Raw genomic sequence first — 24155 nt, 5'->3', positions numbered from 1 at the left:
CTCACCCCGTTCGAAGTGCTTCGGCTTGCACCAACGATTCCTATTTAGTCCCGAGGTGATGCGGTAAATGCAATTGTAAATTGCTAGCATGCACACACCGACCGGGGCACTATTTGCATACGACCGTATCGGGGGGAAACCGTAAGCAGAAACCAGATGCGAAGAGATGAAGACGTTGGCGGAAAGAGGAAGTAGGGAATCTATTCTAGCCGCAACGAAAGCGAACGCCAACACGCGAAGGTTGCCGTCGCTCACGGGTTGCACCGGTTTGTAGAACACATCAGGGTGAGAGGAGAACGCGAACTGAAGTTGAGTCATTTCACCGGCTCGTTCCGGAGAACTGATTTCATTAACCCGTCGGGTAACTACTGCTGCACTGCATCTTAATTTGCCCCGGGGCAATTTATCGGCGAATAATTAGTTTTCTTTTTTTGCCATTTCCTCCCCAAACCCCCTCCCTTCGATCGGTATCCCGGTACCATTCTCCGGTATTGGCAGACCCGCATTTAAAGCCACGGTGCAGTAAAGTTATGAACGTTAGGCTTTAAAAAGATTCCGACTGCACTGCTCTGTTTAATCGATAGCGAAGTGCTGTTAACGAACGTGTACGGTTGGAAGACAGACCTAAAACGGAAGTCTACGCGCCGCGTGTCAAGAAAACAGCCATTGTCTTTTCGCTTAGTAATTCTAGCCGATTGTCGAGCGGTTGATCTTTGCGTGTGATAGTGCTGCACGTTCTTGTACTGTTTTGCTCCAATCACACGACATACAGCTGAAAGGACGGAAGCGAAGAAAGCCCTTCCGTGCATGCCATGTTTTGCATTCCTTTAAGGAAACATTGTCCCCGTTTCGAACGAGAATTAAACGACAACGGCACGGCATCGCAAACGAGTATCAGTGGAATTGTAGGAAATCGGTGGAATAGCTTAGATTGTTAGCATTGCAGCTTGCTCTCCGGAATCTACACATACGATAGAATGCATCAAGGGGTAAATATCTGATTTAAAAATGTGAAGCATACAGTTGTCAATGCAAACGAGCTTACAATATACCTGTACTTCTACGTGATCTAATGCTAATCCAATCTAGAGCTAACTAACCAATATCAAACATCATACAGAGAAAAAGGAGGCTGTTTTAAAGCAGTTTCGTAACATCCCAGCTTCATACGAATTTCTTCAAAGTCCTCACGTGCATAAAATATCTCTATTTCAATTATTTCTTTCCACTATCTAATCTACCGCTCACCAGCGAGTTTCTAAAATTAGAAGACAACACTCTACTCGAAATCTAGAAACAGCAGTGAACCCTGCCTTTGGTTCGGCTGGAACGTATTCCTTTTATTTCTTGCCATCCGTTGACCTAGTTCTCCATCACCGCCTCTACAAACCACCCTCCTGGCAGCACGGATTGGCATGTTTTATCAAACTTTCATCACCCACTGCACTTGCGGTGCGGCGAGCCATTTCCACACAATTCTATTCCAGTTTTTATCCCATGTCCACAGTTTTCACAGCCACTTGCCGTTCGCGATGCCTGCGCGCTCCGGAATGTGGCCCACAGAATCAACCGCGCTGCCGATCCAACCGAGTGCCACCAAACGAAACCAAGCATCGGAAACGGAATTAAATAAATAATCTGACACACGAAATCACACCTTACCGTCGTCGGTGCTCGGTCAGTTGGTGGTGGTGAATCCTGGATGAACTTGGTACTTGTTTATTTATCGATTTTATTGCACCCTCTGCACACTGCTGCACCGTTTCCAATTCCAATGCTTCGTGCTGCCACTAGATGACAGCTCGCATGCGAAAATCCTGAACCAGGCGCTATTGAGCCCGGTCGGATTGACTAATGTTTTCATTGGCCAACGATTATTGGCGTAGATTCTGGCGTGAGAGTGAATGAAATACGAAATAAGACGATTAAAAAATACACAATGCAATTGCAATCTCGGCTCGTGCAATGATTTTGTAGCTTTGCAAAACCTACCCACCCCGTCGTTCCTATGTGACACGGTGGGTTTGGCGATTGGACAGCCGCACCCCGTGCACAAGTTTACATTACCGGTGTTTGTTTATACTGAAATGAATGTGCTCGAATATGAAGCATCGCTGTCGGGTAACAATGAAGTATGGTACGTTGGAAAAACGAAACATAAGGAATGGTTGGTAACAGCGATACTGTTGAGTTATTCTGGTTTGATTTATTTTGTCTACTGCCCATTAACGATCCTAACTCACAGTATATTGACTTTTTTCTATGGCTTTGAAAGGTGTGTTTTAGGTAGGGCAAAAAGCAATTAAAATCTAGCTGATAAAAGTCGGTCAAAAAAGTTACTGGAAGCTGCAAGAATAAAATGGATGATAATAACTTATAAAATGTATTTCAAACCTAAACATACTTTAAAAAAAAACCTGAAGACACAGTTGTCAATTAAATTTACATCTTAAATATGTTTCAGTATTTAGTAGCAGTTTTATAAACAAATTGCTATACATTTGCATTTTAAGTACTGTTATTCTTTTATTCAGAATGGACCGCCTAACTATCAACCTTGCGTCGATCGTTACGCTGAGAAAGCATTATTTAGACATTTTTTAGCACAGATGCTTTTATTCTTAATTTATATCGACATTGTGCTGACACTGTACTTTCCTAAACAATGTTTGCCAAGAAATTTTAAAGGAATGTGAGACACATCAAAAATAAGATAATACGAATGCTAGTATGTAAATGTGTCCTCAATCACCAGCACTGGAATTATTTGATTGATGATACGATAGAGGAGAATTTCAACCAAAAAAAAGGTCCAAAGCCTCTGTAACAAAAAAAAAAACAAAACTGTTGATGGGTTTCATATTTACCACCTCTCTGAATGATAGAATCTATTTGGTAATTCTGATGCTATTGTGAAAATATATTATCTTTTAATTAACAAACTGATAGTTATGAAGAAAAAATTACAGTATCGATTAAATAGTACATTAATTGAAACACACACAAAAACGGTTTCAATATATAAACTTCATTCAACTTTCTATTGTTACTGACAGATTTTAGATCAACACAATTCATCAATCCATCATCGACACGCCCGATCAGCCGTTCATAAACATCATAAGCCGTTTATCTCAATTATTTTCCCATTGCCTTACCGTTTACGAGAATGTGCGTTCCATCTTCGCTGCCAGCTTTGCCAATGCGCACCTCACACCCCTTCAATAATGATCACGTTCGATCACGTGGCAAGCGATACTAATTGAATTTATCACCCAAAATGTCTGTTTCGCGTTTGACGATGAAAACAAAATACACTCACCCGCCTGTTCATCGTTCATGTGGGCCTTTCCGGCTTCTGGTGGATTATCGCGTACTGTGCAGTTTGTTTTCGTCTCTCTCCTCTCCTACAACGGTGCCACAATCCGGTTGTTATATTTTTCCAGCGCAAACCCGTGGAACGAAAAATCGATCCTGGGACATGTTTGGGACATAATTTATGCGAATTCAATTACTGGCTCGCAACCAGAGCTACAGTCTACAGCCTACAGCATGTGCTTACACTGATAAAACTGTACAATACAGAAAAGCAGAGGATGGCTGCTGCCGGTACGGTGAACGATGTTTTCAATCGATAAGTATGGTCTAACTTGCTATTGAACCGATTTGTCACATTGCTCCCGGCTTGGTCCCGGACGCCGACTCTGCGATGCTTTTTAACCCACGGCCACCAACAGCATGATCCATCATCGATCAATCACCAATCAATGATGAGCCGGCAAAGAAACTCGCCTACAATTCAATCGTTTCGCGATCGTTACATCCTTTTCAGAAAGGAAAGTTTGTTCATTTTTTTCACAGACGAATCCTTTGCCAGTGCAATTCTTTCCCGTTTGGGAAGGTGAGAGAAGCGAAGGAGAGAAATGAGCGACAAGAAGAAGAATACATGAGAAATAAAACCCAAATCGCACCCGAATCAAATCACGACAGCATGAAAGGTATGCCTCTTTGTTTGCGAGCCACAAAAGGAAAATTCAATTATGAACTTGTTTTCATGATGTTTTCCGAATATTTTTTCTTCCGCTCTCCCTTTTCTCGCTTCACTTCAATATACGGCGTATGGATGTTTGTTCGCTGAAGCAAAGCGATGGTGGCCCCATAAACGCTTTATGCAAATGTACATCATCCATTTATAGCCGGGCTGCAGAAAGCAAACGACACGATACATAGCCTAAGCCACCCAAAGCTGGCTACAGTGCTGATCGAGCTGTGATACAACATGCTCTTAGCAACTATTGTACTGTGTATTGCTACCAAATGACCGTAGACTTTCGAAAGATATTTTTATACACTGTTGCGTAAAATTATAAAAATCCCTACAATTAAGCACATTTACCCATGGCATCCCAACCAGCATGTCTCATAAACTACGCACCCATTTCGCACACCACTGTCTCAGGCGTCTTCGGAGAACACACGATACGGTAGCGATGCGTGTACCAGATATACGGCGAGTCGATGAATAGGCAATTTGTTGGTTTATGAGAATTTTACCACCTTGTAATGTCATGCAAATCAGAGTTTGAATACATTAGCTCGGTGCCAATGGCAATACGAACCCTGACGCTTCATTTCCCACCTTCATTTTACTCCACAGTGAGACGTACGGAAAATATGAACATGAGCCAAAGTGCCGCCAATGCCGTGCCGATCACTTTCTGTCCCAGGTGGCGTGATATTCTACACACGACTCCAGTGCGACTGCGATCGAAACTGGGATGAAGACGGGTTGTAAAGCGCTCACACGAACCCTTTCATTGGTGTTTTTGCTGATGTATACTGAAACGGTACAGGGATTTATAGGGCTCAACTATGGATCGAGCTGTATTTTTAAATAACACCGTACTCCCCATATTGGTTGAATTTCCACGTATTCTGGGACACACGCACGTTTTGCTATGGAAATTTCTTAGCATTTCTGGTTCACCTTACTTTATAAAATAATAAACTATGAAACACTCAAATACAACCAAACAACCCAACAATTTGTAAACAAGTAAAAACTACGTTAATACTATATTTGCCAATAAATATTGCCTAGTAATACATTTTTAAGAATTTTTTCCTAAAAACTTACTTGACAAGAATGAGTTGTATGTTACACACTGAAATGAATATTAAAATAAAAATAAGATAAGTACTTCTATTTTGTGGCATGTACGCCTATACAGGATTTCAAGACTTAAGATTAGTCATACAGTTATAATGTTATAATTATATATATATATATATATATATACAGCATATATTATAGCATCATAAAATCTGTACAAATTATCAATGCTGCAATTTATAAAGTTTGGCGAAAAAATTGCACTAATCACACAGCTCAGTTGATTGCTGATTATCTCGACTGATAAACCAAATCGATTTTGATTTCATTTTTAATCAATTACATCAACTTATTGTTTGTCTCTCAATTTAAATAGTAGAAACACAGATCATACTAAGTATATTTTTCAAATTGTTTTAAATTTTCAATCTGTTTGTTCAAAGCTGCAAATCTCTATTTAAAGTTTGCACCCATTTCTACATATGCTTAATATGAATAAATAAAAGTATAACAAAGAATCAAATATTTCGGTCTATCTCATATTTAAAAATCGTTCATAAATGATCGTTTTCTACTCATTAATAACAATAAATAGCATAACCGCTTTTACCATTTCATTCATAGCTCATAAACGAGTGATAGTTAGTAGGAAATCCCACCCCACATTTTCATCAAGTTTAGTTCGCACTTCGGTTTAGCACCTCGTTACGGCGGTCACCATAAGCGCTTTAAACTTTACGGCAACATTGTCCGGTTTTTTATGATCCATAATATCTCGTCCACCCGCAAACCAACCCACCACGGCAAGACATACGGCAAAAAAACAACTTTCCACAACAAATTTACAGCATCGTTCGCTTTCAATCGGTCTCATTAAAATTAAATCAAACCCAATCCGTTCAAGCCGGATTAATAACCAACGTAATAGGGAGTAAAAAACAAATATGCATCCTATCTTTACCAAGGCATGGCATTATAACATCAATCACGAGTCTCTGGTATGGTCAGCGATTCTTAATACCGTCGTGAGTTAATAGCGCAAAGTTACAGCTTTATTAAAAAAAGTTCTATTTTAAATATCCACAAAAAGTGGCCTATTGCTTCGCGCACAAAGTTATGCTAGGTATTACCACCAACCTAGTTCTTCTTTGCATTCCACCGAGCCGAACTGCATTATGACTAGGATGTGTCAACAGTGAATTCATCACCATCTCATCGGCATCCGCACGCTACTTGAGCAATTTCATCCCAATCCTGAAGCATACTGCAAATAGCTACCAAAAAGGAATGACACACGATACAGCACCTTCCGGCTATGGTAAAAATATAAAACAAGGTAAAAAAATCTTTTCCCTTCCCGATGACTATACCACCAGCAACCGGTGTTGATGTTGAGCACGATTATAAAAATTAATAATCGGAGTAAACTCGCAAACGTACCCAAACCAAACGAGCAAAAAATGTAAGCCAGAAAGCTTCGTTAGGAACTCGATCCAGTGACATAAGAAGGGGAGCGTCGTAAAAATATGAAATAGACACGAGTTAACGATGATGCGGGATGAGCAGAGCAGAATATCAAGAAAAAAAGCTCGTGTACCTTGGATGGTGGCACTGGTAAAAGACGGACGAAGCTTACACAGAGACAAAAGGCAACTCAAGGAATGCCTTCCGGTAATAAATTGAAAAACTTTGTCCCCCAACGGACCAACTTCCTGCGGTAAGAGCAAGTACGTGCAGCGAAAGCTAATCGCTTTCTTTTTCTCTCTTGCTGACATCGACCAGCACCATTGCATTGTGCCTACGCGGCCTGTACGCTGGAATGGCCGTGTACACCTGCCCAAAGCCAAGGCCAAAACGAACATACCGGAAGGATTTTGCACACAAACACAGCATCCTTGTTCACAGCAGAGAGTGTCCACTTCTGTTGGTCTTCTTATTCTTTCACGTCTTGTAAAAAAGGGGTATATCGCATGCCATTCGCTGGGCCCTTCGCATAAAGGGATTGACAGTTGAACGAGCGTCTTCATAAATACGCGATGTAGACGATGAATATTTATGAATATCGTCTGCAGAGTATGGTGGAGGGTTAAGTATGAGCTATACTATTTTCTATTTTTGCGTTCTTTATATAATTTTCCTTTTTGAGCTGTTTTGGTTTTCTAAATGTGGTATATGCCGTGGAAAGCGATGATTTTCTCCTATAATTAAGGATTATTTCAAAGAGTTACAGAGTAGACTAAAAACCGTCAAGAAAGATTAATAATCCTTAAGCGCGTAGTAAAATTTATACAGCATTTTAAAAATGCTACACACGCCAAATGCCACAAGTTTTTGCACTTAGTGTGTCACCACACAAAAACAATGCATCAAGAGTTTGTTATGTGTGTTCTTTTGTACAAAGTCTTACAAAGGCACAGACACAAATTTATTTTGAAAATAGATGAGTGATATTCAAAGTTCATCAACTGTAAATGAAATGTAAATTGAAGACAAAACAAGTAAATTCTCATATCTGTATTGTGTCTTTACTGCGTTTCTCTCGTACCTCACACTATAGTAGAATATATTAAAATAATAATAGAAAAGTCTGCATATACACCAGATATGTTTGACTTAATTATAATAATAACCTAGAATCGATATGGGTCACGTTTATTTAAAAGCAGTAATGTAACCAGAGCATCGTTAAGGAAATCTTTAGTTTCCATCTAAGGCATGTAAATGCTTTTAAAAAATTGTGTAAGCTTTCTTTTGATATTCATGCATTCAACGATATAGGTTTATTAATCTTTCTCTAAAACTACTGGGCTTCAGCTTCACTATAAATGCATTGTTATTGTTATATTTTATGTATTGCTGATTGCGCATGTCATTAGTAAAATTAATAATCATCGCTCATTCAAATCAACAATCAACTTTGAAGCAAAACAGCACGATATAAATAATGATATTAAATTTTACTCTCTCCCCACTTGGCAATAAAGCACTTCCATTGTCACTGACAATACAAATCGTATAGTCTGGCCGAGCGACTTCTACCACGCTATAAAAATGTGCAAATTACTATGGCAAGGAAACGGTGCCAGCTGTATTCACCATTCAATTTTTCCGTCGTTCCATTGCATTGGGCAGAGCTGGCCCTTTTTTAAGTCCGAGAGAATAAGCTGAAACTGAAAAGCGCCGGAAGAGAAGACATCATAAATTGGCAACGTCGTGTGAGAAAATAATCGATAATTCCAATACTTCGTCATGTTTCCTTCTTCTCCAAATAAATGATTTGATCTTATTTGAACGAATTAAATAATAATAATAAAAAAACAACACGAAACATGCAATCGACAACTGTCAAGAAATATGTGAAGTACCCTTTTTAAAGCAAAACAAAAAAATTGTAAAAAATAAAGAAGAAAAAAGTAATTTTATTCACATAGCAATTGAGTCTTTGTTTCATGGTTCGAAATGGCGAACCATTTATTTTGAATGAGAATACCAATCCCAAACCAAATGAAAGAATACTGGATTTTTCCATAACCCGAAAATTAATGACAGCCACGCGTATTACGCTGAATGCGTACAGAGTACGAAAACAGTCACCGAACCGTTCAGTGGGCACTGGGACGGACTTTACTCGAATTAATCGTAAAAGCTATTAATTTCCCCTTTTTGCTCCGTTTGTTTTCTGAATGTCTTTCGTATTGTGTATAAAGACAAGCAAACAGAGCAAAAAGCTCTATTGCACTGTCCTTCGTGCGGTTCTGGCCAGGGTTTAATTTCTTTAGAACAATTCATAAAACAGGTGGAAGGAATGATAAAGCACCAACATTTGGGAGTAAAAATGAAGTGAATAAAAGCGACACGTTCATAATTAATTACTGGCAATGATATATTCTTGGAGGCGCGCCATAATTTTATGTTCCATTTAATCATATTGTGTCAGAGTGTACAACAAAAAACATTAACAACTTACGAACGCTGAAAATTTTAAATGTTTTGCTGACAAACGATTTCCAAAGCCCTTCCTGGAACAAGAAATTCCATTGCGTCAATGTCTATTTAAAGCCCTTTTTTACACCGTACATTCTTTAACTAGAACCGATATCCAAACGACTTGCATTAGTCCTGTGCTAGCCATCGATTTGGGTTTAAAAAAAAACCTAGCAGACTGATTTTTACTGTCCTTTTATGGTGCTGGGTCTCCCGAACGGTTACGTGATAGCGTACAAAAATAATCTCCAATGGGATTCTTGCAACCAACGACAGGTTTATTGAATGGCATTTTCTGCTCCTATTGACAAATTGTGTTCCAATTTCTTATCTCAACCCAACAACTAAAAAAGGAAAGCACATCCTCACAAAGAGCTGTCTTCCTTGGGTTCTTTTTCTGATTCGAAAAATAAAAAAAAAACTACTTGTTCGAAATTCATTCCATCACTGATCCTTCCAACAGTCATTACGGACACCGAAGCATACCGCCTTCGAAGCAATCATTTGCAAATACTCACCCATAAGCTGTACGGAAATTTCACAGCAATCCTCTACCTCTTGCTGCGTCCAACCGTTGTGCCATTTTACCTACCTACCTTTCTAGGAGGACGAACAAAACAGTAAAGCCCAACCGAAAGAAAGCAAAAGTACCTTTTTCATTCGTATCGATCTTTTCCTTTTCGCTTTTTGGCCGGCAATAGGCAAACGGCTTCAATTGGCTATCGTTTGCCGGAACCGAAAGAGTTCCAACTTTCGAGAATAGATGCGCAACTCGATGGTGGTGTCGGTAGGACATCCACTTTTAATATTTTCTCTAACAAATGCGCAAATACCTTCGATTCCTGTCAACGAATCTCTCGATGCGTTCGGGGAGATAGAAAGTTGGAAAAATGAACACTTTTGCCAACGCTTGGGGGCGGTGTCTTTCTTCACTCTTTCTTTCGTTACATTCCCACCATCCTTACAGCAAATGACAAGCGTAAAAAAAAACCTTCGAAACGGACTTTCGAGTTTTACTCGCAGAAATTCGTGCCACTCATAGCCCACCCTCCACCTATCCTGTCTAATTCAATTCACAAGAGGTTTTTTAGGAAGTATTTCAAACTAGCTTTTTTACCAATGATATCATATATCACCTTGGATTAAACTTTTTTTCGTTATTTTAAGCTTCACTTGGAAGACGGAGCATAAACAAAGTGACATTTGTGATAAGTAAGGGCAATGTACCCTTTATCATACTTTTGCACCTTTTTGGATGGGTTGATGCAACAAAAAACAAACGAAAGCTAATCTCTTCGTATATTTGGCGTAAATGTTCTACACGGACAAGCCGCCCTGTACAGGCTTTCGAGACTTTATTCAGTACCACGCAGCCGGATAGTCAGTCCTTGCTACGAGGCGACTGCCCATGTTAGGCGCGAAAATTCATTTATCCGTTCTACTTGAATATTTTGTATTTCTTTTTAAAAGTTTCCACTAAAGTTTCCACTCATAGCTAATTGCTTATAAGAAGCACACACTACAGACATTACCGGAACATATTTTCGAATGTTTGCTATGTTCGATACGACACCATTAAAAGCTATACGTGGAAAGAAACCTCTGGTGTATCGTGATTAATCTCCAAATGCAGTACAAAGGAGCGCATATCTAGCTCAGTAACTAACTATCGTAGACGTTAATGGTAAAAGTTATAGGGGAACCTGGGGCAAAATGGTTAGGTGGGGCGGAATGGACATCTGCATTATTGGCAAATTAACACGTTTATTATGACTTGAAATGATTTAAACTTATCAAATTCAATGTTTAAAGCCCACCTTGAATGTTTCATAACCTCAGATTTCAAAATAAGTAAATAAATTAGCAAATAAAATGTTTGCTCAAAACGATGTAATTTTCACCGTCATGAAATTAAGCTTTTGTAAGAATTTCACATGGGCCGGTCTGATGGTACAGTCATCAAGTCGTACGACGTAACAACATGCCCGCCATGGGTTCAAGTCCCGAATAGACCGTGCCCCCATACGTAGGACTGACTATCCTTCTATGGTAACAATAAGTCACTGAAAGCCAAGCTCACTTCACTAGTGGGTACAGGCAGGCCTTGACAGACAACAGTTGTTGTGCCAAAGAAGAAGAAGAAGAAGAAACATATGAAATGCTTCACTTGGGGCAAAATGGTCGCAACAATATCAATAATCAACAATAGCTCTACAGAAAAAAACTGTGCTGTATGTAGACTCTGTCGACAAGACCAATTACTGACAACACATGAAATATTGAAATATTGCAGAATTTTACTAAATCATTCTACAAAACACTTTAATGCTAAGCTTAAATCTTTACTCTCACAATTCTATCAAGATGCAAGAGCTTAAACCTTAGCCTAAAGTTCAATGTTGTGGTCCATTTTGCCCCTTTGTTTTGATGTGTTTTGACATTTCGTATAAGACCACTTTGCCCCATAACAAGGCCATTTTACACCCCAAAATACATTTTCATGACTTTTGACGTTGATTTTTGAAATTCATTTTAAACGTATATATTTGTTATCAATGCGTAAATGCGTATTTTAGTATCGATTGCCGTTAAAGTAACAATGTAAAGTGTTTTAACCAATAACCAAAATAGACCAAAATCCTTAACAGGTCCTTTTAACATTTTAGCTACAATTATAGCGCACAATACCCGCATTTTACTTTTCTAGGTTTAATCAGATACTCAACAACATGTCAACATGTTAATCAGATACTCAACAACAACATGCGTTATGACACAACATGTTGGATCTTAAAGTGCTTCAAAAACTTCTGCTATTTATCATTAACTTCATTCCTCCTTAAATCAATTGGACGAAAACACAACAGCACGTTATTGAAAACTTTTTCTTACTAGCAAATCTGCCTTCCCGTTGGTAACTACTTTCCAGCTACTAATTGCCACATTCTAAACACTCGATCATAATCAGATACGTCCTTACCTTCAGTACAGCTACGTCTGTTAGTTTTCTATTCTAAGCACTACCATAACTATGCCTAGCAAATCCATTATTGTGCATGCTTCACCTCATGTACGTTACAACAATGGGGCTCTACCAACAGGGTGCAAACGTTTTCCCGCTCAGTTTTCCAGGTAACGATGAGGCTGAATCTAACGGAAAGATAAAACTTTCCCCTGTTTCGAGTGCATGCGGGAGCACTTTAATGTATCCTTAATTGCACCGCGTGCACTAAAATGCACTCTTCCAAGCACACCTATTGCAGAGCAAGTACGATGTCAATATCCGTATGTACACTCCACACCGTACACTACAAGTACCCATCCTCTACCAGCAGCAGAAACGGTGACCCAATTCGGTGGGAAGTTTGCGGTTTCTGGAAATTACCGAATATGTGGAGTTGCTGTTAGTTTTTCAACCGTACACCAAACACTGCACACCGGTCCAGTTGGTCGTTGAACTTTCGACAGAGATGCAAGTATGATTTCCGATCTTTACACCGGAAAGGATGTACCTACGGAAGATTGTACGGAAATGTGCTCCCGTCTGATGGAACGGCTTCCAGAACGGCTGTTAGAAAACAACGAACCATACCCAACGTAGGTGAGCTGCCACTTGACACATACACGAAACAGTTAGGTGTTCAAGCAACGATAGAAAAGAGCATGAAGTAACGTTTTATCATCGCCGGCAGTGCGATAGACGATAGAAAGCTAACAATTATGGTTTGACAGCCGCACGGTACACCATTGGCATCAACCAAACAATACCATTCATGCGGCTATAGTGCCCCATGTTGCAATGGAGAAACATCGACCAGTACGAGTTCCAGACGAAAATTACACATCCATTTTTTGCGTGCGAAAATTCAATAACACGTAGCGGAGGCGTAGTTCGCTGGTTTGCAGAAATTAACCCAACTGGCATTAAGCCACCAGTACACAATCCTCAATTGACTGCAGTATGCAGGTATGAACCGAATTTACTGAAAACGGGAGCATAGTAAACGTAAAGAATGACGATTGAAATCGAAGGTAAAATACATGCGGTAGCAATGTAAAACCTTCACACTTAAGGGCATTTTACGTTCCTCATTGTGAGTTACAGCATGGGATGACAATTTTTTTATTTAATTTTTAATATAAGCTTACGGTAGTATATTTACGCTTTTTTTTTCTTTGGCTCAACAACCGATGTCGGTCAAGGCCTGCCTGTACCCACTTGTGGGCTTTGGCTTTCAGTGGCTAATTGATTCCCCCCCATAGCAGGATAGTCAGTCCTACGTATGGCGGCACGGTCTATTTGGGGATTGAACCCATGACGGGCATGTTGTTAAGTCGTACGAGTTGACGACTATACTACGAGACCGGCTATATTTACGCTTATATTAAATTAAAAACGTTAAAAACGCTGTGTGTTGGCTTTATTTTATGTATTCCATCGTGCTTACTTGTTCCATAAAATCCACCTTTTTCAACATTTTCTTTGTTTTTTGTTTGACTTAGCCGTATTCAGCAGACTAAACCTCAATCGTAATCACGTGACTTGGGTAAATAAAGATTTATCCGATTTGTAATAAACCATTGCGAGTTCATTTTGAAAACTGCTTCGAATACTTTGAGTGTGAAAAGTATACAACAAACTTTAAACAGTTACTGGTTACTACACATTGAAATCATGTACCATCTTACCCCACGAACACGCTACAGCAATGATTGGCGTGCAGGTGTCATGACCATCAATTACTATGCAATTACATGGCCCTCCCTGTACCGCAATGTTTTCACCATACGAATATGTTTACTCAGCGGATCGGCTCCCCTACAGATACGCAAATAGCTAGTTTAAAGAATGGAACAAGCCTTGCTCTTTTACCTGTGTTCTTATCAAAAACGCATCAGTAGAGTGATTCCGGTTACAGCAAATCGCTAACGTTGATTGCTTTTGATCTGCTGCAATGCAACGACCGCTTTCCTGCAATTTCATCGCTTTCGTTCACGTGATCGATACGTTCCATGCTGCGCAGTGTGGTATATTAAAATGCATGATCGGATAATTGTTGACTTCGGGAGGTTTAGATCGTAATCGGTTAATCATACAGCCCGGTTTGAGCGAAACAGTTCAACTTTATTGCTGTGCTGATGTACGACGTGGTGTACATCCCTTGTTGGCTATTATTTCTCAATTATCTGTTGTTATATGTTGACTACCACTCAGTATAGGACTGAAGCGCATAGCTTCTCAATGGCTGCACGAATTTAACACACTTTCAAGCATTCATTTTTAAGAAAATACATTACAAGAAGAAGTTTGCTTCTAACTTATAAAATACTTGACTACTTATTCGCGCACAAATTATTATACTTATTCGCGAAATACTTATTCGCGCACAAATTATTATAGACCAACTGCACCAGTACCAATATCGAATACTCCAAATGGTCTGATGATAATATGGTGATAATATCCGGCACCAAGACAGAGTTAGAAGGTGGATGGAATTTACGCATTAAGAAACACATCCAAGCTAAACCATTCCTATACAGATCACCCGACCCGAAAAGAAGATAGGAAAATGCTCCATTTTACTGATCAGCGAACCGTGTCACTACTGTGATTGAACCACTTCCATCCACACCTCTCTTCTCTCCAACCTAGTTCCATTCCTAGTTGAAAACCTTGACACTCACACACAATAGTACATTAATTCTATGGAATAAGAGCAATCCATTCGAATGCAGTTGTTTGCCAAAGCAAAATCATCCCCGCCTATCCCCACCACTCAACGCGAATGCAATTGGGTACTGCTGAAAGACAGACGGTGCGGTCGCTATTCTGTTGGTTCTGGGTGTGCTCCCTCTAATCGTATGAAACGTACAAATCTCCCACAGTTCCAGTGACCATGAAAACACCATTTCACCTTGCAAACGAACAGCCGCATTCCGGTTGATGCTCTTGAAGTGCCATTCCATTCTTCTTTTTTTCTCTATTTTTACTTCTCCATAAGCTGCATCATTTGGAGGTAGCGCCAAACGCTCCACAATTCAATGCAATTATTATCTGTCCGATTAAGGTTAGGGATTGAATTTTGCATACGCAAACCACCCGTCACATGTGCATTGTGCTTTCTACTTGGCTCTGAAATTTATATTCTAAATTCCAGCAAGCCAACCAGAACGTTTGTAAAGATACCAGGAAGAATAAATATATGCATTATTCGAAAATGAGCATTCCAACCATAACAAACATATGCCACCAACAAATACGTGCATAGTTTGATCAAAACTCTTGCATATTTGTCAGACATTTAATCCGGAGAGTAAGACAATCATTCGAATTATTTTGGATGAACTTTTATTACATTTTTCAAAACACATAACATTTATATATAACAATTATGAAATTATTACGAGGGGACGGTCCATACGAAGGAACGCACGAAATACTATAATAATCTCATTATTTTTTTTACGTATGAGCTTAGGTTATAAACATTGTACCAACACAGTTCAAAGTTCAACACAGCTTTTGCTTTTTTTCTTACATAAATTTTTTTTAAGCATTGTTCATTATTTATATGTATATTCAATCAAAACATGTATAAATAAAAATGCTACTTTTGCAAGTCACAAATAAATAGTTTTTTTTGTCATGGCTAACAAAACACGACTATTACTTGTACATGCACATTTACTTTTTCTTCGTATTTTATAAATAATATCATCATAGATGGTATTTTCATTATTGCTCTTTTTCATCGCTTTAAACAAATAAAAATTAACATTTCAATAAACTTCAAATTTATGATGACAAATGACACAAACAATACTTCAATTGAAACCCTACACAGTGGAACATAAATGAAAGAATCGAAAAACAGGTTACTGGCCAACATAAACAAAAAAATAATCCACTCATCCCGCAGGCATCGTGACAACATTTTGCAACCTTCTATCAGTGGTTTCATGTGTGTACGATTCCAATGGATGCAATGAAATTTCCGATCAAAATGACACGTATGGTGCATCAATTAAATGAGTACCAGTGCAACACCATACTTGCAGTGTAAATATAACATATTCCATTAGGTGAAGTGCAAAAAATATTTGCTACCTTTGATATCAACCCATATTTTCAGATTAACCAGAAAAAGATCAATATAACATTCAGAGCTGCGTATCTCGATGCAATTTGAATTTTCGCGAAACACATTGTGTTTTCCCATCAACAGCGAATGAGTAGCGAATAGTAGCGCGTATAAAACGATTTTATGCTGTATCAGCATATAAAACAAGAGAACATATCATGACGACAGCGAGCGGCTGATGCATTATGAATAAAGCTTTCAATCATTTTATCCATTATCATTCGTCTACCTCCGCATGAAATAGTTCCAGTGACGCATATCGTTAATGATATTTTCTCATCCGTTTTCGGTTCGGCATATGGATGATATGCCATATACAGAAAAAGTCATAAATAAAAATTAATTTCTCTTCAAGCGCTTCAATTCCAGATAAGTCCATGTTAAACTTCCATCTCATTCGCAACAAAATAATTTATCTCCAGTACAGTAAATGTAGATCCCCATTTCCGCTAATCAATAAAGTGTCGCACGTAAAGCTCACCTCACGCACCACTTCACCAACTTCTCCCCGTATCAGGTGGAGGGAAGGGAGGGAGAAGGCGAGAGGAACCGCAAATCAATTTCCAATCAACCGAAGGCTCCCTGCTAAGGATGTGGCCACCAACCCGCAATGGAAAGCGTCAGTGCCGCTAAGTCCTCACCAGTGAAAGTGACACCTGCCTGACAAAAGGCAAATTATTCCCATCACCCCCTACCCCGGCCAGCAATCGCTAAGCCCTCGTTAAGTGGTCGTGAACGCGAAATCATAAGGCAGGTTGTGACAGGAGGATGTGTGTGGGTGTGTAGGGGCGAACCGTCAAAGACATAAGCTGGCGCGTAAGCGAATGTCAGGTGGGTGGGTATTTCGAGGGACAAAAAAAAAGAAATAAAACGACACGACAAAGGTAACCTTGCCACTCAAGCTGTGCATAACGGAGCGATATGAAATCGGTCTCGCCTACCCAATTCCAATTTCATCGATTCGTGGAAACATTCAATTCATCGTTAATTCAATTTAAGGATCTGCGGCTGCGTCAGACCGATTTTTGGCTGCCGAGTAGATTGGTTGTTTGGCCGCTAGTTTGATTGTTTCTTACTTCTCGCGAAAGCTTTTTAGCCATTGGGGTGAGAAGGTACTCATTTTTAACGCGATATATAAGAATTAACGCAATGTACTTATAATAATCTTGTCTCAACCTAGACGGTTCGGATTTAATGTCTATCGAAAACTAACTGTCATTTACAAGGTTTGAAATTGACACCTTTTTTTTACTTGCTAAGGTAGCATTCATCAAAATTTGATAAAGAACATCTTTATTGAACTGGGTCCGGTCATTTTGAATCTGTGAATTAGAATTCTATTCATTTAATTCGGATTAATACAAATATTAGAAATATCATATTGCAAAGCTGGCTTAGTAGTGTATTTGAAATTGTTGTTAATATTTTTTATTCGTTTTTATTTTCTGGCAGTTTTCAATACTCCAATTCAGCTTGCTGCCACCAACACCGATATCCGTTGTGACACAATCATGCCGTTTACCGAATCCGTCGCAATAGCATGGCGCTTCATTTTCTAAAGAAAATACAAATAATACAGCCAACCAGAAACACAGCAGCTACATCTGCGATGGAAATTTTGATAATTCCATCAAGAGCAAGATTAATTATTTAAATCACATCCATTCCACCGAAAAACGAGAAAGTGCTGAATGTTGATGAGGTTAAATCGATTATCACCGACGACCGATGCGGAACGGCTCAGCCCATGAAACCCCTGGAAACTGGAATATTAAATAATAATGAAGCCATATCTAAATATAGACTGGCGAATGGTACCGAACCCTGAGCCCGGTGTACAGGATGGCGTAAAAAATGAACAATCCGTAGCGTACTTGAACTTGCAGCAAAGCGTTCATAAAAATACTTGCGTTGGTGAAAAACAAACCATGTGAATGACATTTCCTTCACGAAATCTTCGTTAGGTAATAATCAACTTTTAACTTTCATCTTCTGAGTATCGTATGTGGCTTTTAACCAAGCCACAGAAGCTATCATATTTTTCGTAGAAATAACTATCTCTGATACATCTCATTGTAAGTATACCGTACCGCAAACCGATCCGCAAAACCACAAAATCATCATTTATTGCCGAACCGCAACACCATTGTGCATGACAGATTACAAAGAAAACCACAAGGTAATGCGATATATAATGGCAACCATTTGGAACAATTTGCGACTTGAGTAACGTTAAGAAATCCACTATGAAAGCCTAACGCAACGGCAAAAGATACCATTAGATACCATCAAAAGCAAATTAGTCCTGCTCACCAGAATCAAAAGGCACATTTATTTTACTTATTCATATCATTATTTTTTCAGCCCTTTACAGAAACACTTACCCATGACTCATGCACCCCCCCCCCCCCCCCCCCCTCAACAGCAAATCCTGCAAACCATTAGCACTGCATTTGGCACCCGGTTTTCTGTGTGACGCAATTTCAAGTTCACTGCAAGATAGCCTTGCTAGCATTAGAATGCCCAACCATCACGGGGCCAACCAGTTAATGGACAGTAACGCGACGATAATTACTCCCATTAGCGAAAGCCTTTTTCCCACGAATGCTTTGAATGAACACTTTGCCATACACCCCGTTCAGAAAACTACCACAAAGAAAGCCGGCCTACAGCCGGCCAAAACGGCCAGCCCCTTTTTGCCATTTATCAACTACGGCCAATCTTTTGACCAATCCTAACTCTTCCGCACTCATTCCCCCGCGCTCCCAGACGTGACAAATCACGTCCGGTGATAAAATGAGCTCCGAGTGGGTCGAGCTTTGTAAAGTGTTGCTCCATTTTGCATTTACCCCAATGGCCCCTACCGTGTTGGGCTGAGCCTTTCGGGAAACTTCAACATTCATCAGCCCCCGGAATGGTGGTGGTGTGTGTGTGTGTGTAATGCGAGGCAGGAAAGGGAGATGGGTAGAAAAATATGATCCTTCCGTTTTGGGGCGGCCAAGTGATTATTCACGCCGGTACCACGATCAAACCAACCCCGAAAGCTGTCAACGATGGCGTCCTGTCCGAATATTCTGATGGCTGATGATGAACCGCTGAGGCTGCCAAAAACCCACATCATGACAGCACCACGACAGTGCCGGCGGTGGAGGTTAGCGCAATCACCATTACCAACACCCCTCTGCCTCATTTCTTCTCATGCCTTGCCATGCTTCGCTTATCATAATCCATGCTTTCATCATCATTATCTATGTGCTGAAAACTCATCCTTTACCACGCTCGTTCCTATCGTTTGTCGGTGCCCTTGGCTATATGTCTCTACTCCTGCCTAGGTCCGGAGAGCATGAACTGGTGACATTAGGATTTTTGTTGTTTTAATCCTGACGTAAAATTGAGTGTCACGAAATTATTTTTCAATTGATCCGAATAGTCGAGTAAAACCATTTTTAGTTGGAAGCAACACGTATTGAACCATATTGGGAGTCACGTTGATCAACTGCAATAACAAAAAATGCTTAAAGCTGGTATTTATTTAGAAACATTTGTTCTAAAATTCATAACAATAAAATTCGTTTTTAAAACTCATACTTTATTCCTTGTTCATTAACCTCAAAAGAATTACTCTCTCTCTCTCTATCTTTCTCTCCACAAAGGTACAACCCAAACAACACAATTAAATATAAAGAGATATACTTTAGTGCTGTATGACTTTTTGTCCTAGCCATCAATCATTCATTCATGTATCTAGCTTACAGAACCTTTGAGATTGACCTCAAGCAGGGCCTCAAACACTGAGCATTTAATAATTTATCATTGTAAAATCACAGCTCACTGCATATTTACCTCCGATTATGCAGGCATACAGTTCCCGAATCGAAAATGGTACCACATACCATCCTCTTGCACCGTTCTCTTCATACCGAACGTACACAAACACACATATTAACAACTTCATTATTAAACAACACCGTGACATTCATCAGCAAAGTGCCGCCCCGGTTCGGCTGCAACTGGCGGAGCGACAACATAATTACAGACTCGCCTGAACAATCATCACCAGCTCAATATGATCAAACAATTTCCATTTCGTCACCCTCTCACCGGAATGGTGCATTTGCGTTGGAAAATCGATCATTTGCATTGCAGGCTGGTCAACTCACTTGGGAAAGTATGTCGCAGCCGAAATGCGGCACTTGCATCCCGACTCAACGCCACACTTAATCAACGATGCTTCCCGCGCCGGTCGCTGACCTAGTACCAGTAATATGTGCTCCGGTGAATATTAATTATAATGAAATTCGATCATTTATTTATCAACTATTCAACTGGCCTGGTCCCCGGGATGATCTCAAAACTACCACCAACCAACAGAACGACAGACACTGGCAGAACACATGCGCACTTGTTGAGAAATCGATTGCCCGAAACGCCCGGTTTCAGGTATGCTGCCTGGTGTCCCAAATCCGGGAATGCTTCCGGTGCTGGGCTGAGCACGAAAATCATTTCCCGGCGGAAGTGTGACCGGCCGGTGTGCGCTGTTATATATGCTGTTGTCACTACAATTCAAAATGAAAGGATAACACACGCTCGTGCCATGCTTGTGCTTTGCTCCCTTTGTTCTCAAATGCCGGCCCGCATCTAATTAGCGTTTGGTGGCATGGTGAGAGAGGATAAAATTGTCGCAGCTTAAATATTACCATGTAATCATGATATTTCCTTCCTGAACGCGTTGGTTAAAAGCCTGCCCATGATTACACAGGGTGCACAGTTGGCCCAAAGTACAGTTTTTGATTAATTATTTCAGTAGTCGAATGAAATCTTACAGTATTTATTAAACCTTCAAAACGTACAAAAACTGTTCAAACAAAGAGCATTAAAGTTTTTAGCCCTTCTAGCCCCGTGTAGAATGCGCTCGGGAAAGGAAAAACTAAAATCCCATTAGCTTTTTCTCTCACTAAATGAAATAAACTGGCACTAAAAGCATTGAAAACTTTTCTGCCCCTTAAGTTCCTGTGAACGCTCAAGAGCCAGTCAGACAACTCAGCAATCAACGTTCGGCACTCGGTGCAACTTTTTCAATGGCACTGCGTTTATACTGTAGTGAGCTGACAGCTTGACGGTTCGTGATGCACCAACCAGTTAGTTGTTGTGTAAAACTGGCTAAAACTTCTACCAGAGAACATTTCCAAGTTTTGCCTCGCATGACATGCTTCAAGAATCATCTACCGGAAGGAACTGTGCAAAGATGATGATTGGCGAGGGATGATTGTTCATTTGACATTTAAATTTTTTTAACAGTATGCGTGCGAAGCAATACGCATGAACTAATTAAAAAAATTAACCCTTAAATACATCCAAAGCTATATAAGCTAATGGGTTCTTCAGAATGGTTGACCTCACGGCAGTTTCAAACGATTGATTTTTATTCCTACTTTCAACGTAATCAACATTTCCCACACATAAACTATATACCAATCATATAGTGCAATAAAGCAATGTAAACAATCTGGAGTAATTTAGATGAATTATGAGTTTTACCTCACGTACGCTTGCAAGATCTCGCAGCATGTTTTAACTGTTCCAAGCGGCATAAATAACCACTGAACACTACACACGTCTGGCACCATAACGCCTTGCATTATTTGTAACCCTCCGTCCTCCCTCTGGCCTTCTTCTCTTCCACGAGGTAGCGTGCAGTGTCATTTAGAATGATGTATTATTTTTTGTCCTAGTTATTTTCCCTCCCTCCGCATGGCCTTCGTCTACGGTCAAATCAGCGGCTTGCATCCACCATACAAACATGCTGAATAATGTCTGCACGTATCGGTAGTACGCGGTCGTACGGAACATGGTTCCAAAATGGATGCAATTTATAAGCGGCATGATCGTGACACAAACTATTATCTCGCTACCAGTACGAAGTTTGGGAACGCTGGCAGCTGAACCAACTGACTGGCGAGCAGCTGCTGGTTCGGAAAACCCGGAAAACACTACATACTACAGTGGAGTAAAATCACGAGCTACTACACCAATCCATAACAGTATCATTAGTGAATGCCGTAGGGTTAGCGATCCCGTACGTTAAAACAGAACGGTAGCCAGAAAGGTCGTTCTGACATTTACAAACCCCTTGATTTCACATGCCGAAAATACGGCACCTCATACTGTAACCCCCTTTTAAGACAATCTTTCGCTTTCACACTTACCTGGCTTTTGTATTGTGGATTCCTTTAGGAGTTCCTTTATAATGATAACTTTTAAAAACTGGATTCCATAATCATCCCTCGATCGATGTGCTTCATTAAACGTGACACACTTCCACACTGTTTTTTCAAAGCCATTTTCACTGAAGCCCCGCAAAGGTTTTACACAATTTCCACGCAAAAAGTCACTAGGCAGATTTCACCATGCCAATTTCTACATTGATTCAACAAAGATACACTTATGAATTCATACACATTTTGCACAACAGTTGCAGTTGCTAAAGCCTTTGAGCAGAAAGAAACAAAAGTAAAAATCAATTCAATACACAAATCAATACACAGCCAGTGAGCCACAAACCACGCCAGGCATAAGCGAACGAATGGAACGTTCCTCCAGGGCGAGATTTCACGTACGAAACAATTTAAAAAATCTCAAACCAACTACAGCACGGCCTGTTCGACCCCTTGGTCTGGAATCCTGGCTTCACTTCCCTTTTTTTCAATCAATACACTCCATTCTATTTCCTCGTAGCTTTATACACTTTCCACAATTTCACTTTTCACACAGAATTGTAAAGAAAGAACCAGCAAAAAACACATTCCGGTAGAGCGGAAGGAAAAGTGTTTAAGGAAATCACCACCATACCACTAAATGCTGCTGCGGTGAGATGGTGCTGAGGTTTTCTTAAATTCTTTCACTCAAAGCATCCCCTGTACGCATATTTCTTTCATTTTTTTTTTTTTTTTTTGCTTCCGGACGTAACGAGATGAGCAACAGAAAAGAGAAACTGGGGGAAAAAAATCTTTACGCGTTTCCAGCCGCCCTTTAATCTTATCTATCGTTTGGTTGAATTCTTTGCCATCTCGTCCTGTATGCTGTACACAATTTCACACTATGCTTTACTCACTACCTTGGCCTATCGCCCATTTTTACACACAAACATGTACACACACACACACATGCACACACAGAAAATCCATTCATCATTCACTCATATCACGCTCTCTCGGCTGCTCGATCTGTTCACATATGGCATCCTTTGATGGGTTTGCACTTTCTACTAAATTGCTCCACACACTCGCATTCTCACACCTTTGCGTTGGCCTCGGGTATGATTAAGATGCATATAAATACGCGTGTGTGTGTGTGTGTGTGTGTGTGTGTGTGTGTGTGTTTGTGAGTGTATATGTATGTGTGGATGTGGTTGTTGATTTGAAATCACCAGGCGCCTATTTACGCGTGTTGCACTTACGTTGAAGAACGTCTCCACCTAGAAGCGTGTGTCACCCTGCTACTGAGCACCCCTTCTTATTACCACCTGCACGCTTTTTTGCTTCCTCTCCCTTTTTTCCGACAGCAACGCAGGTCACGCACGCATGTCGCCTGTCTGCTGCGAATGGGCTGTGACTTTCGTCTACCAACGAGAGCAAACGATAACTGAGATGAAAACGCAATGGGAAAACTCGTTTCACCGAGACCGAATCCGAAACACACGGAAGCTTGTTTCCGCAATCAGCGATGAGTTCGCTTCCCCTCCGGAGGGTGTAGAAAAAAAAACCACTCACCCAGACACTCACCAACGCATCTTAAGCGGGGCGAGCTACGGTATAGTGAGATGGAACTGTGCCGGCGCTCATGCCGCTGTCGCTGCTCACACTCACTCATTTTCCCGCGAGCTGCATGAGCGGGAGCAAAACAATTTTTTGCCA

General features: G+C 40.2%; 1 protein-coding gene and 1 long non-coding RNA gene across 6 annotated transcripts in view; one reads left to right on the top strand and one right to left on the bottom strand.

Annotated features, from left to right (window-relative positions):
• The window catches only part of LOC1274062 (5-hydroxytryptamine receptor 1), a 49150-nt gene extending 25252 nt beyond the window's left edge, over positions 1-23898 (bottom strand). Inside the window, exons 1-3 of one of the 4 annotated variants that reach the window (XM_061644936.1) lie at positions 23699-23898; positions 22449-22730; positions 5138-5165 (exon numbers count right to left, since the gene is read on the bottom strand). The gene's annotated coding sequence lies outside the window, so the exon portion shown is untranslated. The remainder of the gene's footprint in view (positions 1-5137; positions 5166-22448; positions 22731-23698) is intronic. The other 3 variants (XM_061644937.1, XM_061644934.1, XM_061644938.1) reach the window with 3 other exon arrangements.
• Positions 362-8543, top strand: LOC4576835 (uncharacterized). Of its 2 annotated transcripts, XR_009764846.1 has the most exons (3): positions 427-989; positions 1508-1711; positions 8098-8543. It is a non-coding gene; the product is annotated as an uncharacterized LOC4576835 (long non-coding RNA). The 2 variants fall into 2 exon arrangements; XR_009764845.1 differs by lacking the exon at positions 8098-8543 and having other exon boundaries at positions 362-989; positions 1508-2382.
• Positions 23899-24155: the final 257 nt, after the last annotated feature.

Source organism: Anopheles gambiae, chromosome 2, assembly GCF_943734735.2.
Source record: "Anopheles gambiae chromosome 2, idAnoGambNW_F1_1, whole genome shotgun sequence".
Lineage (NCBI taxonomy): Eukaryota > Metazoa > Arthropoda > Insecta > Diptera > Culicidae > Anopheles > Anopheles gambiae.
Note: the sequence above shows the minus strand (reverse complement) of the source record. Positions and strands in the feature narration are given on the sequence as shown.